Raw genomic sequence first — 13218 nt, forward strand, 5'->3', positions numbered from 1 at the left:
TGGGTCTCTGACCAGGTTCTGTTACCCAGAATACTTTGCAAACCTCAAAATTTGGATAAAAAAACACTTTTTCCTGTCATTTCGGTGACAGAAAGTTCTGGAATCTGAGAGGAGCCACAAATTTCCTTCCAGCCAGCGTTCCCCCAAGTCTCCCGATAAAAATGGTACCTCACTTGTGTGGGTAGGCCTAGCGTCCGCGACAGGATATGCCCCAAAACACAACGTGGACACATCACATTTTTTCACAGAAAAATGAGCTGTTTTTTGCAAAGTGCCTACCTGTAGATTTTGGCCTCTAGCTCTGCCGACACCGAGGGAAACCTACCAAACCTGTGCATTTTTTAAAACTAGAGACCTAGGGGAATCCAAGGTGGGGTGACTTGTGGGGCTCTGACCAGGTTCTGTTACCCAGAATCCTTTGCAAACCTCAAAATATGCCTAAAAAACACATTTTCCTCACATTTCGGTGACAGAAAGTTCTTGAATCTGAGAGGAGGCACAAATTTCCTTCCACCCAGCGTTCCTCCAAGTCTCCCGATAAAAATGGTGCCTCACTTGTGTGGGTAGGCCTAGCGCCCGCAACAGGATATGCCCCAAAACACAACGTGGACACATCTCATTTTTTGACAGAAAACAGAGCTGTTTTTTGCAAAGTGCCTACTTGTAGATTTTGGCCTCTAGCTCAGCTGGAACCTAGGGAAACCTACCAAACCTGTGCATTTTTGAAAACTAGAGACCTAGGGAAATCCAAGATGGGGTGACTTGTGGGGCTCTGACCAGGTTCTGTTATCCAGAATCCTTTGCAAACCTCAAAATTTGGCTAAAAAAACACTGTTTCCTGTCATTTCGGTGACATTAAGTTCTGGAATCTGAGAGGAGCCACAAATGTCCTTCCTCCCAGCGTTCCCCCAAGTCTCCCGATAAAAATGGTACCTCACTTGTGTGGGTAGGCCTAGCGCCTGCGAATGGATATGCCCCAAAACACAACGTGGACACATCCTATTTTTTCACAGAAAACAGAGCTGATTTTTGCAAAGTGCCTACTTGTAGATTTTGGCCTCTAGCTCAGCCGCCACCTAGGGAAACCTACGAAACCTGTGCATTTTTTTAAACTAGAGACCTAGGGGAATCCAAGATGGGGTGACTTGTGGGGCTCTGACCAGGTTCTGTTACCCAGAATCCTTTGCAAACCTCAAAATGTGGCTAAAAAAACACTGTTTCCTGTCACTTCGGTGACAGAAAGTTCTGGAATCTGAGAGGAGCCACAAATTTCCTTCCTCCCAGCGTTCCCCCAAGTCTCCCGATAAAAATGGTACCTCACTTGTGTGGGTAGGCCTAGCGCCTGCGACAGGATATGCCCCAAAACAAAACGTGGACACATCCCATTTTTTCACAGAAAACGGAGCTGTTTTTTGCAAAGTGCCTACTTGTAGATTTTGGCCTCTAGCTCAGCCGGCACCTAGGAAACCTACCAAACCTGTGCATTTTTTAAAACTAGAGACCTAGGGGAATCCAAGATGGGGTGACTTGTGGGTCTCTGACCAGGTTCTGTTACCCAGAATACTTTGCAAACCTCAAAATTTGGATAAAAAAACACTTTTTCCTGTCATTTCGGTGACAGAAAGTTCTGGAATCTGAGAGGAGCCACAAATTTCCTTCCAGCCAGCGTTCCCCCAAGTCTCCCGATAAAAATGGTACCTCACTTGTGTGGGTAGGCCTAGCGTCCGCGACAGGATATGCCCCAAAACACAACGTGGACACATCACATTTTTTCACAGAAAAATGAGCTGTTTTTTGCAAAGTGCCTACCTGTAGATTTTGGCCTCTAGCTCTGCCGACACCGAGGGAAACCTACCAAACCTGTGCATTTTTTAAAACTAGAGACCTAGGGGAATCCAAGGTGGGGTGACTTGTGGGGCTCTGACCAGGTTCTGTTACCCAGAATCCTTTGCAAACCTCAAAATATGCCTAAAAAACACATTTTCCTCACATTTCGGTGACAGAAAGTTCTGGAATCTGAGAGGAGGCACAAATTTCCTTCCACCCAGCGTTCCTCCAAGTCTCCCGATAAAAATGGTACCTCACTTGTGTGGGTAGGCCTAGCGCCCGCAACAGGATATGCCCCAAAACACAACGTGGACACATCTCCTTTTTTGACAGAAAACAGAGCTGTTTTTTGCAAAGTGCCTACTTGTAGATTTTGGCCTCTAGCTCAGCTGGAACCTAGGGAAACCTACCAAACCTGTGCATTTTTGAAAACTAGAGACCTAGGGGAATCCAAGATGGGGTGACTTGTGGGGCTCTGACCAGGTTCTGTTATCCAGAATCCTTTGCAAACCTCAAAATTTGGCTAAAAAAACACTGTTTCCTGTCATTTCGGTGACATTAAGTTCTGGAATCTGAGAGGAGCCACAAATTTCCTTCCTCCCAGCGTTCCCCCAAGTCTCCCGATAAAAATGGTACCTCACTTGTGTGGGTAGGCCTAGCGCCTGCGACAGGATATGCCCCAAAACACAACGTGGACACATCCCATTTTTTCACAGAAAACAGAGCTGATTTTTGCAAAGTGCCTACTTGTAGATTTTGGCCTCTAGCTCAGCCGCCACCTAGGGAAACCTACGAAACCTGTGCATTTTTTTAAACTAGAGACCTAGGGGAATCCAAGATGGGGTGACTTGTGGGGCTCTGACCAGGTTCTGTTACCCAGAATCCTTTGCAAACCTCAAAATTTGGCTAAAAAAACACTGTTTCCTGTCACTTCGGTGACAGAAAGTTCTGGAATCTGAGAGGAGCCACAAATTTCCTTCCACCCAGCTTACCCCCAAGTCTCCCGATAAAAATGGTACCTCACTTGTGTGGGTAGGCCTAGCGCCCGTGACAGGACATGTCCCAAAACACGACGTGGACACATCACATTTTCAGAAAGAAAACAGAGCTGTTTTTTACTAAGTGCCTAGCTGTGGATTTTGGCCTCTAGCTCAGCCGGCACCTAGGGAAACCTAAAACATGTGCATTTTTGAAAACTAGAGACCTAGGGGAATCCAAGATGGGGTGACTTGTGGGGCTATGACCAGGTTCTGTTACCCAGAATCCTTTGCAAACCTCAAAATTTGGCTAAAAAAACACTGTTTCCAGTCATTTCGGTGACAGAAAGTTCTGGAATCTGAGAGGAGCCACAAATTTCCTTCCACCCAGCGTTCCCCCAAGTCTCCTGATAAAAATGGTACCTCAATTGTGTGGGTAGGCCTAGCGCCCGCGACAGGATATGCCCCAAAACACAACGTGGACACATCACATTTTTTCACAGAAAAGTTAGCTGTTTTTTGCAAAGTGCTTACCTGTAGATTTTGGCCTCTAGCTCAACCGGCACCCAGGGAAACCTACCAAACCTGTGCATTTTTTAAAACTAGAGACCTAGGGGAATCCAAGATGGGGTGACTTGTGGGGCTCTGACCAGGTTCTGTTACCAAGAATCCATAGCAAACCTCAAAATTGGGCTAAAAAAACACTGTTTCCTGTCATTTCGGTGACAGAATGTTCTGGAATCTGAGAGGAGCCACAAATTTCCTTCCTCTCAGCGTTCCCCCAAGTCTCCCGATAAAAATGATACCTCACTTGTGTGGGTAGGCCTAGCGCCTGCGACAGGATATGCCCCAAAACCCAACGTGGACACATCCCATTTTTTCACAGAAAACAGAGCTGTTTTTTGGAAAGTGCCTACCTGTAGATTTTGGCCTCTAGCTCAGCCGGCACCTAGGGAAACCTAAAACATATGCATTTTTGAAAACTAGAGACCTAGGGGAATCCAAGATGGGGTGACTTGTGGGGCTCTGACCAGGTTCTGTTACCCAGAATCCTTTGCAAACCTCAAAATTTGGCTAAAAAACACTGTTTCCTGTCATTTCGGTGACAGAAAGTTCTGGAATCTGAGAGGAGCCAAAAATGTCCTTCCACCCAGCGTTCCCCCAAGTCTCCCGATAAAAATGATACCACACTTGTGTGGGTAGGCCTAGCGCCCGCAACAGAATATGCCCCAAAACACAACGTGGACACATCCCATTTTTTGACAGAAAAATGAGCTGTTTTTTGCAAAGTGCCTACCTGTAGATTTTGGCCTCTAGCTCAGCCGGCACCTAGGGAAACCTACCAAACCTGTGCATTTTTTAAAACTAGAGATCTAGGGGAATCCAAGATGGGGTGACTTGTGGGGCTCTGACCAGGTCCTGTTACCCAGAATCCTTTGCAAACCTCAAAATTTGACTAAAAAAACACTTTTTTCTGTCATTTCGGTGACAGAAAGTTCTGGAATCTGAGAGGAGCCACAAATTTACTTCCACCCAGCGTTCCCCCAAGTCTCCCGATAAAAATGGTACCTCACTTGTGTGGGTAGGCCTAGCGCCCGCGACAGGTTATGCCCCAAAACACAACGTGGACACATCTCATTTTTTCACAGAAAACAGAGCTGTTTTTTGCAAAGTGCCTACCTGTAGATTTTGGCCTCTAGCTCAGCCGGCACCTAGGGAAACCTAAAACATGTGCATTTTTGAAAACTAAAGACCTAGGGGAATCCAAGATGGGGTGACTTGTGGGGCTCTGACCAGGTTCTGTTACCCAGAATCCTTTGCAAACCTCAAAATTTGGCTAAAAAAACACTTTTTCCTGTCATTTCGGTGACAGAAAGTTCTGGAATCTGAGAGGAGCCACAAATTCCCTTCCACCCAGGGTTCCCCCAAGTCTCCTGATAAAAATGGTACCTCACTTGTGTGGGTAGGCCTAGCACCCTTGACAGAATATGCCCCAAAACACAACGTGGACACATCCCATTTTTTCACAGAAAACAGAGCTGTTTTTTGCAAAGTGCCTACTTGTAGATTTTGGCCTCTAGCTCAGCCGGCACCTAGGGAAACCTACCAAACCTGTGCATTTTTGACAACTAGAGACCTAGGGGAATCCAAGATGGGGTGACTTGTGGGGCTTTGACCAGGTTCTGTTACCCAGAATCCTTTGCAAACCTCAAACTTTGGCTAAAAAAACACTGTTTCCTGTCATTTCGGTGACAGAATGTTCTGGAATCTGAGAGGAGCCACAAATTTCCTTCCTCTCAGCGTTCCCCCAAGTCTCCCGATAAAAATGATACCTCACTTGTGTGGGTAGGCCTAGCGCCTGCGACAGGATATGCCCCAAAACCCAACGTGGACACATCCCATTTTTTCACAGAAAACAGAGCTGTTTTTTGGAAAGTGCCTACCTGTAGATTTTGGCCTCTAGCTCAGCCGGCACCTAGGGAAACCTAAAACATATGCATTTTTGAAAACTAGAGACCTAGGGGAATCCAAGATGGGGTGACTTGTGGGGCTCTGACCAGGTTCTGTTACCCAGAATCCTTTGCAAACCTCAAAATTTGGCTAAAAAAACACTGTTTCCTGTCATTTCGGTGACAGAAAGTTCTGGAATCTGAGAGGAGCCAAAAATTTCCTTCTACCCAGCGTTCCCCCAAGTCTCCCGACAAAAATGATACCACACTTGTGTGGGTAGGCCTAGCGCCCGCAACAGAATATGCCCCAAAACACAACGTGGACACATCCCATTTTTTGACAGAAAAATGAGCTGTTTTTTGCAAAGTGCCTACCTGTAGATTTTGGCCTCTAGCTCAGCCGGCACCTAGGGAAACCTACCAAACCTGTGCATTTTTTAAAATTAGAGATCTAGTGGAATCCAAGATGGGGTGACTTGTGGGGCTCTGACCAGGTCCTGTTACCCAGAATCCTTTGCAAACCTCAAAATTTGACTAAAAAAACACTTTTTTCTGTCATTTCGGTGACAGAAAGTTCTGGAATCTGAGAGGAGCCACAAATTTACTTCCACCCAGCGTTCCCCCAAGTCTCCCGATAAAAATGGTACCTCACTTGTGTGGGTAGGCCTAGCGCCCGCGACAGGTTATGCCCCAAAACACAACGTGGACACATCTCATTTTTTCACAGAAAACAGAGCTGTTTTTTGCAAAGTGCCTACCTGTAGATTTTGGCCTCTAGCTCAGCCGGCACCTAGGGAAACCTAAAACATGTGCATTTTTGAAAACTAAAGACCTAGGGGAATCCAAGATGGGGTGACTTGTGGGGCTCTGACCAGGTTCTGTTACCCAGAATCCTTTGCAAACCTCAAAATTTGACTAAAAAAAACACTTTTTCCTGTCATTTCGGTGACAGAAAGTTCTGGAATCTGAGAGGAGCCACAAATTCCCTTCCACCCAGCGTTCCCCCAAGTCTCCTGATAAAAATGGTACCTCACTTGTGTGGGTAGGCCTAGCACCCTCGACAGAATATGCCCCAAAACACAACGTGGACACCTGTGCAAACTTAGCAAACCTGCGCATTTTTGAAAACTAGACACCTAAGGGAATCCAAGATAGGGTGACTTGTGGGGCTCTGACCAGGTTCTGTTACCCAGAATCCTTTGCAAACCTCAAAATATGGCTAAAAAAACACTTTTTCCTGTAATTTCGGTGACAGAAAGTTCTGGAATCTGAGAGGAGCCACAAGATTCCTTCCACCCAGCGTTCCCCCAAGTCTCCCGATAAAAATGGTACCTCACTTGTGTGGGTAGGCCTAGCGCCCGTGACAGAACATGCCCCAAAACACGACGTGGACACATCACATTTTCAGAAAGAAAACAGAGCTGTTTTTTACTAAGTGCCTAGCTGTGGATTTTGCCCTGTAGCTCAGCCGGCACCTAGGGAAACCTAAAACATGTGCATTTTTGAAAACTAGAGACCTAGGGGAATCCAAGATGGGGTGACTTGTGGGGCTATGACCAGGTTCTGTTACCCAGAATCCTTTGCAAACCTCAAAATTTGGCTAAAAAAACACTGTTTCCTGTCATTTCGGTGACAGAAAGTTTTGGAATCTGAGAGGAGCCACAAATTTCCTTCCACCCAGCGTTCCCCCAAGTCTCCTGATAAAAATGGTACCTCAATTGTGTGGGTAGGCCTAGCGCCCGCGACAGGATATGCCCCAAAACACAACGTGGACACATCACATTTTTTCACAGAAAAATGAGCTGTTTTTTACAAAGTGCTTACCTGTAGATTTTGGCCTCTAGCTCAGCCGGCACCCAGGGAAACCTACCAAACCTGTGCATTTTTTAAAACTAGAGACCTAGGGGAATCCAAGATGGGGTGACTTGTGGGGCTCTGACCAGGTTCTGTTACCAAGAATCCTTTGCAAACCTCAAAATTTGGCTAAAAAAACACTGTTTCCTGTCATTTCGGTGACAGAATGTTCTGGAATCTGAGAGGAGCCACAAATTTCCTTCCTCTCAGCGTTCCCCCAAGTCTCCCGATAAAAATGATACCTCACTTGTGTGGGTAGGCCTAGCGCCTGCGACAGGATATGCCCCAAAACCCAACGTGGACACATCCCATTTTTTCACAGAAAACAGAGCTGTTTTTTGGAAAGTGCCTACCTGTAGATTTTGGCCTCTAGCTCAGCCGGCACCTAGGGAAACCTAAAACATGTGCATTTTTGAAAACTAGAGACCTAGGGGAATCCAAGATGGGGTGATTTGTGGGGCTCTGACCAGGTTCTGTTACCCAGAATCCTTTGCAAACCTCAAAATTTGGCTAAAAAAACACTGTTTCCTGCCATTTCGGTGACAGAAAGTTCTGGAATCTGAGAGGAGCCAAAAATTTCCTTCCACCCAGCGTTCCCCCAAGTCTCCCGATAAAAATGATACCACACTTGTGTGGGTAGGCCTAGCGCCCGCGACAGAATATGCCCCAAAACACAACGTGGACACATCCCATTTTTTGACAGAAAAATGAGCTGTTTTTTGCAAAGTGCCTACCTGTAGATTTTGGCCTCTAGCTCAGCCGGCACCTAGGGAAACCTACCAAACCTGTGCATTTTTTAAAACTAGAGATCTAGGGGAATCCAAGATGGGGTGACTTGTGGGGCTCTGACCAGGTCCTGTTACCCAGAATCCTTTGCAAACCTCAAAATTTGACTAAAAAAACACTTTTTTCTGTCATTTCGGTGACAGAAAGTTCTGGAATCTGAGAGGAGCCACAAATTTACTTCCACCCAGCGTTCCCCCAAGTCTCCCGATAGAAATGGTACCTCACTTGTGTGGGTAGGCCTAGCGCCCGCGACAAGTTATGCCCCAAAACACAACGTGGACACATCTCATTTTTTCACAGAAAACAGAGCTGTTTTTTGCAAAGTGCCTACCTGTAGATTTTGGCCTCTAGCTCAGCCGGCACCTAGGGAAACCTAAAACATGTGCATTTTTGAGAACTAAAGACCTAGGGGAATCCAAGATGGGGTGACTTGTGGGGCTCTGACCAGGTTCTGTTACCCAGAATCCTTTGCAAACCTCAAAATTTGGCTAAAAAACCACTTTTTCCTGTCATTTCGGTGACAGAAAGTTCTGGAATCTGAGAGGAGCCACAAATTCCCTTCCACCCAGGGTTCCCCCAAGTCTCCTGATAAAAATGGTACCTCACTTGTGTGGGTAGGCCTAGCACCCTTGACAGAATATGCCCCAAAACACAACGTGGACACATCCCATTTTTTCACAGAAAACAGAGCTGTTTTTTGCAAAGTGCCTACTTGTAGATTTTGGCCTCTAGCTCAGCCGGCACCTAGGGAAACCTACCAAACCTGTGCATTTTTGACAACTAGAGACCTAGGGGAATCCAAGATGGGGTGACTTGTGGGGCTTTGACCAGGTTCTGTTACCCAGAATCCTTTGCAAACCTCAAACTTTGGCTAAAAAAACACTTTTTACTGTCATTTCGGTGACAGAAAGTTCTGGAATCTGAGAGCAGCCACAAATTTCCTTCCACCCAGCGTTCCCCCAAGTCTCCCGATAAAAATTGTACCTCACTTGTGTGGGTAGGCCTAGCGTCCGCGACAGGATATGCCCCAAAACACAACGTGGACACATCACATTTTTTCACAGAAAAATGAGCTGTTTTTTGCAAAGTGCTTACCTGTAGATTTTGGCCTCTAGCTCAGCCGGCACCCAGGGAAACCTACCAAACCTGTGCATTTTTTAAAACTAGAGACCTAGGGGAATCCAAGATGGGGTGACTTGTGGGGCTCTGACCAGGTTCTGTTACCCAGAATCCTTTGCAAACCTCAAAATATGCCTAAAAAACACATTTTCCTCACATTTCGGTGACAGAAAGTTCTGGAATCGTAGAGGAGCCACAAATTTCCTTCCACCCAGCGTTCCTCCAAGTCTCCCGATAAAAATGGTACCTCACTTGTGTGGGTAGGCCTAGCGCCCGCAACAGGATATGCCCCAAAACACAACGTGGACACATCACATTTTTTGACAGAAAACAGAGTTGTTTTTTGCAAAGTGCCTACTTGTAGATTTTGGCCTCTAGCTCAGCCGGAACCTACGGAAACCTACCAAACCTGTGCATTTTTGAAAACTAGAGACCTAGGGGAATCCAAGATGGGGTGACTTGTGGGGCTCTGACCAGGTTCTGTTATCCAGAATCCTTTGCAAACCTCAAAATTTGGCTAAAAAAAACACTGTTTCATGTGATTTCGGTGACAGAAAGTTCTGGAATCTGAGAGGAGCCACAAATTTCCTTCCTCCCAGCGTTCCCCCAAGTCTCCTGATAAAAATGATACCTCAATTGTGTGGGTAGGCCTAGCGCCTGCGACAGGATATGCCCCAAAACACAACGTGGACACATCCTATTTTTTCACAGAAAACAGAGCTGATTTTTGCAAAGTGCCTACTTGTAGATTTTGGCCTCTAGCTCAGCCGCCACCTAGGGAAACCTACCAAACCTGTGCATTTGTTAAAACTAGAGACCTAGGGGAATCCAAGATGGGGTGACTTGTGGGGCTCTGACCAGGTTCTGTTACCCAGAATCCTTTGCAAACCTCAAAATTTGGCTAAAAAACACTGTTTCCTGTCATTTCGGTGACAGAATGTTCTGGAATCTGAGAGGAGCCACAAATTTCCTTCCTCTCAGCGTTCCCCCAAGTCTCCCGATAAAAATGATACCTCACTTGTGTGGGTAGGCCTAGCGCCTGCGACAGGATATGCCCCAAAACCCAACGTGGACACATCCCATTTTTTCACAGAAAACAGAGCTGTTTTTTGGAAAGTGCCTACCTGTAGATTTTGGCCTCTAGCTCAGCCGGCACCTAGGGAAACCTAAAACATGTGCATTTTTGAAAACTAGAGACCTAGGGGAATCCAAGATGGGGTGACTTGTGGGGCTCTGACCAGGTTCTGTTACCCAGAATCCTTTGCAAACCTCAAAATTTGGCTAAAAAAACACTGTTTCCTGTCATTTCGGTGACAGAAAGTTCTGGAATCTGAGAGGAGCCAAAAATTTCCTTCCACCCAGCGTTCCCCCAAGTCTCCTGATAAAAATGGTACCTCAATTGTGTGGGTAGGCCTAGCGCCCGCGACAGAATATCCCCCAAAACACAACGTGGACACATCCCATTTTTTCACAGAAAAATTAGCTGTTTTTTGCAAAGTGCCTACCTGTAGATTTTGGCCTCTAGCTCAGCCGGCACCTAGGGAAACCTACCAAACCTGTGCATTTTTTAAAACTAGAGACCTAGAGGAATCCAAGATGGGGTGACTTGTGGGGATCTAACCAGGTTCTGTTACCCAGAATCCTTTGCAAACCTCAAAATATGCCTAAAAAACACATTTTCCTCACATTTCGGTGACAGAAAGTTCTGGAATCTGAGAGGAGACACACATTTCCTTCCACCCAGCGTTCCCCCAAGTCTCCCGATAAAAATGATACCAGACTTGTGTGGGTAGGCCTAGCGCTCGCGACAGGATATGCCCCAAAGCACAACGTGGACACATCCCATTTTGTGACAGAAAACAGAGCTGTTTTTTGCAAAGTGCCTACTTGTAGATTTTGGCCTCTAGCTCAGCCGGCACCTAGGGAAACCTACCAAACCTGTGCATTTTTGAAAACTAGAGACCTAGGGGAATCCAAGATGGGGTGACTTGTGGGGCTCTGACCAGGTTCTGTTACCCAGAATCCTTTGCAAACCTCAAAATTTGACTAAAAAAAACACTTTTTCCTGTCATTTCGGTGACAGAAAGTTCTGGAATCTGAGAGGAGCCACAAATTTACTTCCACCCAGCGTTCCCCCAAGTCTCCCGATAAAAATGGTACCTCACTTGTGTGGGTAGGCCTAGCGCCCGCAACAGGTTATGCCCCAAAACACAACGTGGACACATCTCATTTTTTCACAGAAAACAGAGCTGTTTTTTGCAAAGTGCCTACCTGTAGATTTTGGCCTCTAGCTCAGCCGGCACCTAGGGAAACCTAAAACATGTGCATTTTTGAAAACTAGAGACCTAGGGGAATCCAAGATGGGGGTGACTTGTGGGGCTCTGACCAGGTTCTGTTACCCAGAATCCGTTGGAAACCTCAAAATTTGGCTAAAAAAACACTTTTTCCTGTCATTTCGGTGACAGAAAGTTCTGGAATCTGAGAGGAGCCACAAATTCCCTTCCACCCAGCGTTCCCCCAAGTCTCCTGATAAAAATGGTACCTCACTTGTGTGGGTAGGCCTAGCACCCTCGACAGAATATGCCCCAAAACACAACGTGGACGCCTGTGCAAACCTAGCAAACCTGCGCATTTTTGAAAACTAGACACCTATGAGAATCCAAGATAGGGTGACTTGTGGGGCTCTGACCAGGTTCTGTTACCCAGAATCCTTTGGAAACTTCAAAATATGGCTAAAAAAACACTTTTTCCTGTAATTTCGGTGACAGAAAGTTCTGGAATCTGAGAGGAGCCACAAGATTCCTTCCACCCAGCGTTCCCCCAAGTCTCCCGATAAAAATGGTACCTCACTTGTGTGGGTAGGCCTAGCGCCCGTGACAGGACATGCCCCAAAACAAGACGTGGACACATCACATTTTCAGAAAGAAAACAGAGCTGTTTTTTACTAAGTGCCTAGCTGTGGATTTTGGCCTCTAGCTCAGCCGGCACCTAGGGAAACCTAAAACATGTGCATTTTTGAAAACTAAAGACCTAGGGGAATCCAAGATGGGGTGACTTGTGGGGCTCTGACCAGGTTCTGTTACCCAGAATCCTTTGCAAACCTCAAAATTTGGCTAAAAAAACACTTTTTCCTGTCATTTCGGTGACAGAAAGTTCTGGAATCTGAGAGGAGCCACAAATTCCCTTCCACCCAGCGTTCCCCCAAGTCTCCTGATAAAAATGGTACCTCACTTGTGTGGGTAGGCCTAGCACCCTCGACAGAATATGCCCCAAAACACAACGTGGACACATCCCATTTTTTCACAGAAAACAGAGCTGTTTTTTGCAAAGTGCCTACTTGTAGATTTTGGCCTCTAGCTCACCCGGCACCTAGGGAAACCTACCAAACCTGTGCATTTTTGACAACTAGAGACCTAGGGGAATCCAAGATGGGGTGACTTGTGGGGCTTTGACCAGGTTCTGTTACCCAGAATCCTTTGCAAACCTCAAAATTTGGCTAAAAAAACACTTTTTCCTGTCATTTCGGTGACAGAAAGTTCTGGAATCTGAGAGCAGCCACAAATTTCCTTCCACCCAGCGTTCCCCCAATTCTCCCGATAAAAATGGTACCTCACTTGTGTGGGTAGGCCTAGCGTCCGCAACAGGATATGCCCCAAAACACAACGTGGACACATCACATTTTTTCACAGAAAAATTAGCTGTTTCTTGCAAAGTGCTTACCTGTAGATTTTGGCCTCTAGCTCAGCCAGCACCTAGGGAAACCTACCAAACCTGTGCATTTTTGAAAACTAGAGACCTAGGGGAATCCAAGATGGGGTGACTTGTGGGGCTCTGACCAGGTTCTGTTACCCAGAATCCTTTGCAAACCTCAAAATTTGACTAAAAAAAACACTTTTTCCTGTCATTTCGGTGACAGAAAGTTCTGGAATCTGAGAGGAGCCACAAATTCCCTTCCACCCAGCGTTCCCCCAAGTCTCCTGATAAAAATGGTACCTCACTTGTGTGGGTAGGCCTAGCACCCTCGACAGAATATGCCCCAAAACACAACGTGGACACCTGTGCAAACTTAGCAAACCTGCGCATTTTGGAAAACTAGACACCTAAGGGAATCCAAGATAGGATGACTTGTGGGGCTCTGACCAGGTTCTGTTACCCAGAATCCTTTGCAAACCTCAAAATATGGCTAAAAAAACACTTTTTCCTGT

This window comes from Pleurodeles waltl, chromosome 3_1 (assembly GCF_031143425.1).
Source record: "Pleurodeles waltl isolate 20211129_DDA chromosome 3_1, aPleWal1.hap1.20221129, whole genome shotgun sequence".
Taxonomy (NCBI): Eukaryota; Metazoa; Chordata; class Amphibia; order Caudata; family Salamandridae; genus Pleurodeles; species Pleurodeles waltl.